The following is a 6,249-nucleotide window of genomic DNA, read 5'->3' as shown; positions in this document are numbered from 1 at the left end:
AAGCAATTGTGAAGTCAGATGTAGTAAACTCACTTGCTGCCCGGAGAGGTCAGAATGGCAGCTCTCCTGAAACACGAGAGGATTCCTCAGATTCCATAACCCTCATATTGCTGCCACTTTTTTTCTTCTCTTTCTTGTGGAATTTATAATAGTCCAACAAGGAAGTCCATGTAATTGGTTAAAAATGGGTACTTCAGAGAGCTCTATGCATTCCAGAGTTGTCATAAATATGACAGTGGATTCATAAGCAAAAATCAGCAGAAGTTCACATGAAAATCTTCATCCGAAGTACCATTTTCAACCTAGAAGTTTTAAGACTTGGTATGTTTCAACAGCCAACACAAACTATGACTGACAGTTGTAATAGTAAGTTGTGAGATTAAGTTTGTCATCTGAATTATATTTGCTTCCGTGTTATCTGAGCCTTATTATTCTTTGGAAGCAAAATTTATTTTATAAATCTTTTAAAAATCAAAGATGTAAGTAATAATTTTTATATTTGGGAAAATGCCCATTTTCTCGTTCTTTAGAATGCAATTTCTTTGGATATATAAATGTCATTTGGGGGAGATTTTATGCATAAGTATATTTGGCATTTAAAGTGATTTAGAACTTTATTATGTATATTGTCAACATCATATAAAAAAAGATCTATATATGCATATAATGATATAAGCATACTTCACAATCCCCCAAAAGAATGACATACTGTCTGAAGATGCATCACCTCAGTACCTTCCCTGCTCAAATTTTGAAAAGAAAATAAAGAAAAACCAGTTGGTCACATTTCACTGTCAGTCACCTGTTAAATCTTGCTTCATTATACTTTGTAGTATCTTGGGAAAAATAAAATAAAATTTTTCTAGAGCATTGAATATTGCCCAGTGTTAACAGGGCTGAGGAAGTTTACTCAGTGATATACGCATTACCTGAGGTCTTAGAAGGAAGGGTGGAGAAAGGTAGGAGAGGCTACTTCAGTGACATAGCAATTCAATCAACATAGTTGTTCAACGTGTCCGTAAATTCCCTGGGAGTGATCTAGTGTCAGGAAAACCTTGAGCCATATCAGTTCTTCCTTATGTTGTAAACTGTACCCGTGAAGCCATAACTGGACTCACAGCTCAGGTGGACAGAGTGAATCTGCCTAACATTCATAAAAGAACATATTAATTAACACAACGAAGTGAGTTCATGCACAAATAGATTTGAGTCTCCAGGAAAACATTTCGCTATTCTCTGAAGAAGAAAAATTTCAGGGCTAGAGACACTAATTTTAAAATGAACCCAAAGGAATTGATGAAAACTCAGAGGGATGTCAGTTATGATGAGAGGTGAAGTGGGATGAAGACTACATTAGGAAATAACAACAGATAAAAGACTAAGGGGAAAAAATAACGCCTGTAGACCTGTAGGGTATTTGAAGCTAATTTATGAGAGTATTTCATGCAAGGATGAATGGAAAACCTTTAATTAACCAATAAGATTTGCTGCATTCTGCAACACCGTAGAATATAAGAATTACTTAGGGGCGGATGGAGCTAAGAAGGAGTCAGGAGGGGAGCTGGAGCTCCTGTGTGTGTGTATACGTGCATGTGTGTGTGTAGAGTTTAGCCATGTTCATTGAAGAAAATCCATGTGTGCTATGAACAAAACCAGAAAACAAAACTCTTTGAGCTTAAGAGCTAGAACGGAGAAGTCAAGAGACTATAGAATGTGCAACATGAACCCGTTATCTGACTTACTTTAGCATTTTAAGAAGGAACAAAGTGCCAAGAAAATATATCAAACAAATAATTTTTGAGCTGAATGACATCTGTGCTCCTTATGAAGTGGGAGACTAATAACAGTCAAAAGCAATTCTTTTCAGAGTGTGGATTCAAGATGCAAAAACTGTTGATCATATACTTTGATGAATAAGAAAAGTCTGAACAGAATAAATGTACTACAGTTAAAATGATCTATAATAAAATATCTCTGAATATGACATGCAGATTGGACAGAAGTCAGGAGTCAGTGATGACAAACCGCACAGTAACGACATTCATCCTGTTGGGACTGACAGATGACCCACAGCTGCAGGTTTTGTGTTTTATCTTTCTCTTTCTCACCTATATGTTGAGTGTAACTGGGAACCTGACAATCATCACACTCGTCTTATTGGATTCTCACCTCAAAAGAGCCATGTACTTCTTTCTACAAAATTTCTCCTTCTTAGAGATCTCATTCACATCTGCCTGTATTCCCAGGTATTTGTACAACATAGGAACAGGTGACAAGCTCATTACCTACAGTGCCTGTGCCAGTCAAATATTTTTTACTGACCTCTTTTTGTGACAGAATTTTTCCTTCTGGCTGCCATGTCCTATGACTGCTATGTGGCCATTTGCAAACCTCTACACTATGTGACCATCATGAACAGCACAGTCTGCAGAAGACTTGTATTTTGCTGTTGGGCGGCTGGTCTGTTTATAATTATAATTATAATCCCCCCACTCATCCTGGACTTGAATCTGGAATATTGCAATTATCTGTGATGCAACTCCCCTCCTGAAGATCTCTTGATCAAATACTTGGTTCATGGTATAGACTGTTATAATCTGTACCGTGCTGACTCTCATTATGACGCTTATGTGTGTCTTTCTGTCCTACATTTATATTACCAAGGCAATTCTAGTATTTCCATCTGCTCAGCAAAAGAAAAAAGGCTTTTCTAATTGTTCTTCCCACATAATTGTGGTTTCTATCACCTATGGCAGCTGCATCTTCATCTACATTAAACCTTCAGCAAAGAATTCAGTGGCCATTAATGAGGCCGTGACAGTGCTCACCACTTCCATTGCCCCCATGCTGATCCCCTTCTTTTACACCCTGAGGAACAAGCAAGTAAAACAGGCCTTCAATGACTCAATCAAAAGAGTTGTGATATTTTCCAAAAAATAGGGGAATGGGAAGTACAGTTTACACGTTAGAGTGAACTTTCCAAACTCTGTTATCAGGTCAGCTTTCTCAAAACACTGTCTCACTTATCCTGGTCTAGGCATTCATTTTCTCATAAACATTACCCCTTAATAGGCATGTTAGTAATATTCTCCCTTAATAGACACATCAATGGCATTCTAAAATTTAAATTTTGGCTTCATCTTCAAATCGGTAATACCAAAAAGTAAAACACAACAAAATTAAAATGAAAGCATATCTCCAAATTGGGAACATCAAAACAGAAAAAAAAAAAAATTGTAGGTTAATGAATTTTCCAGTAAAACAATAAGTTATGATCACTATTGCTTCTTCCAAGTAAACCTTCTCAAGTGATACACTCGTTGATTCCCTTAACAAATATTTACTGGTATGTTCCTTAGGCCAGTTATCCTTTCAGGCACTACAAACAGAGGAGTGAATAAAATCACCAAAAACCTGCTCCATGTGCCCTCAGAGGTAAAAAGGAAACAATCATGTATTAAAGAAAGAAAAAAGTTAACGTGCACTCAAATAAATACTTTTGTCTTGAAGGTGAATTATAAGAAGACTTACAATTCTGGAAAAACCTCTGAAATGTTAAAACTGTAAAATTATAAAATTTGTAATGTATCTTGAATTAATAATAATAAAAAACTTTAACTTCCTCACCTTTGTATTGATCAGACCTTCAGTAACTTGCAATCTTTCATGGGAAGCACAGATATTTATCTCAGTGGCTTTTATTCCTATAATGGTATTTTAGGGCACTAACCCAACCCCAGTGCTGTCGAGTCGATTCCCATTAGGGCTCTAATTTCCTATGTTCTTCTTTAATCTTTTAAGGAAGATTAATTTAGTTTAATTTCTTTTTAAACTTGTTAAGTTTTTAAGTCTCCTTTTTTAGTTTATCATGTTTAGGTCGACCTTTGTTAGTTCAACCATAGGTTGGTTAATTTTCCTGACAGATTCATCCAGATTCTGTCATGTTAGGGGTGTGTCCCATAGTAAACTATATGAAGTCTAGGAGTTTGGGATTTTTTTAAAACTACCCACTGTTCAAAAAATTAACCTTGAACTCATGATTTCTAAATTCAGATTCTGTATCTGTTCTTACTGTAAGATTTTTAGTATATTACCTAGCCTTAAATCTTTTCCTTTTGACTGGATCATTTAGTCCATTTAAAAAAAAAAATTAATATAAAATTCAGATACTATAAAGTTCACCAATTTGAAGTATATGGTTCAGTGATTTTAAGTCTGTCATAAAAAGTGGTACATCCATCATCATAACGTAACTTTAGAACATTTTTATAACCCCAAGAGGAGCCTTGTGCCCATCAGCAGTCATTCTGTCCATCCCTTTCTTCCCAGCCTTGATGTTTTCATTGTTGTTAGCTGCCGTCCAGTCAGCCCCTGACTCCATGGCGATCCCAAGCACAAGTGAATGAAATGCTGCCCGATACTGTTCTATCCCCATGACCAGCTGTGAATCGGTCCATTATGATCCATGGGTTCTCACTGGCTGATGTTTGGCAGTAGATCTCCAGGCCTTTCTTCTTAATCCATCTTACAGTTGTGTGGTGGCTGCACATGAGTGCACTGGCCAGGAATGAGCCCTGGTCTTCACATGGAAGGTGAGAATTCTGCTTTACCACTAACGCGTTATTTCCAGCCTTAGGCAACGACTAATGTTCTCTCTTTCTCTATAGATTTGCTCATTCTGGAGTTTTCATATAAATGAAATGGAACAGCAGTTGGCATTTTATGGCTGGCTTCTTTGAAGTCCATTTATCTTAATGTAAAAACTTTTTTTTTTTTTTACACCTGCCCTGTTCTTAGAAAGCACCTTTCGGTGCTTTCAGCTTACCGAAATTTTTCTGTTTTTTTTTTAACCTTTGAAATTTCTACATTAGTTTGTAAGTTATACACTATACTCTTTTTTATATACTCTTTGTGATTTCACTAGAATTAAAACTATTTGGTTATTTTTTTTTTTCCTAATCCATCATGCCACCTTTCAGAGTTTTTTGTAATTTTTTTTAATCTTGGGTTTTTTGAACATAGTTTTTTTAGCAGTCTGTCTTATGTCTTCATTATCTAAAGTAGCATGTATCTATTTCTGTTGTCCATTTTTCCCAGATGGTGTCTTTTCTTTTAATACGTCTGTTAATACATAACTACGGCCTAGACACCGTAGTTGCAGAGTTATTAAAAAATTTAAGCTGCAATAATATTATCTTTCTACGGAAAGGATTTCTGTTTGTTTTTTTCCAAGACCCTGGTTTGTAACCTGAACATACCTCAAACCAAGCTCAAACCCTGATGCAAAATTGGCTTTAATTCTACATGAGGGTTCTTTGACTTCTGGTTCACATTTATCCCTTAGAATTATATTTAGTCATGTCATAGCCCAAATTTCATAGGCAGCCGTTACATGAGACAGGAACTACATATATTTCAAAATCAAGACTTAGATATGTTGCACTTCTGTAAACATCTCATGTTTATGTGTTTTCCGTCTTTGTTTTCTTGTACCCAATCTGATTGGCAAATCTGATTTAATAATTTTACATAACCTATTTAGAGTTCTTGTGTTTTGTGGTCACATACTCATTTCCATCATCTCGTTTTTTTTTTTTAATAATTTTTATTGTGCTTTAAGTGAAAGTTTACAAATCAAGTTAGTCTGTCACATATAAGCTTATATACACCTTACTCCATACTCCCACTTACTCTCCCCCTAATGAGTCAGCCCGCTCCATCCTTCCAGTCTCTCCTTTTGTGACCACTTTGCAAGTTTCTAACCCTCTCTATCCTCCCATCTCCCCTCCAGACAGGAGATACCAACACAGTTTCAAGTGTCCATCTGATACAAGTAGCTCACTCTTCATCAGAATCTCTCTCCAACCCATTGTCCAGTCCCTTCCATGTCTGATAAGTTGTCTTCAGGAATGGTTCCTGTCCTGGGCCAACAGATGGTTTGGGGACCATGACTGCCGGGATTCTTCTAGTCTCAGTCAGACCATTAAGTATGGTCTTCTTGTGAGAATTTGGGGTCTGCATCCCACTGATCTCCTGCTCCCTCAGGGGTTCTCTGTTGTGCTCCCTGTCAGGGCAGTCATCGGTTGTGGCAGGGCACCATCTAGTTCTTCTGGTCTCAGGATAATGTAAGCCTCTGGTTCATGTGGTCCTTTCTGTCTCTTCAGCTCATAGTTATCGTGTGACCTTGGTGTTCTTCATTCTCCTTTGATACAATGGGTTGAGACCAATTGATGCATCTTAGATGGCTGC

At 36.9% G+C, this 6,249-nt stretch overlaps 1 pseudogene; it reads left to right on the top strand.

Annotated features, from left to right (window-relative positions):
* Positions 1 to 620: 620 nt before the first annotated feature.
* Positions 621 to 2,940, top strand: LOC100667846 (olfactory receptor 6C2-like; annotated as a pseudogene).
* The last annotated feature ends 3,309 nt before the right edge of the window (positions 2,941 to 6,249 follow it).

This window comes from Loxodonta africana, chromosome 4, assembly GCF_030014295.1.
Source record: "Loxodonta africana isolate mLoxAfr1 chromosome 4, mLoxAfr1.hap2, whole genome shotgun sequence".
Classification (NCBI taxonomy): domain Eukaryota; kingdom Metazoa; phylum Chordata; class Mammalia; order Proboscidea; family Elephantidae; genus Loxodonta; species Loxodonta africana.
The sequence above is the reverse complement of the archived record's forward strand: the minus strand, read 5'-3'. Positions and strand labels throughout refer to the sequence as shown.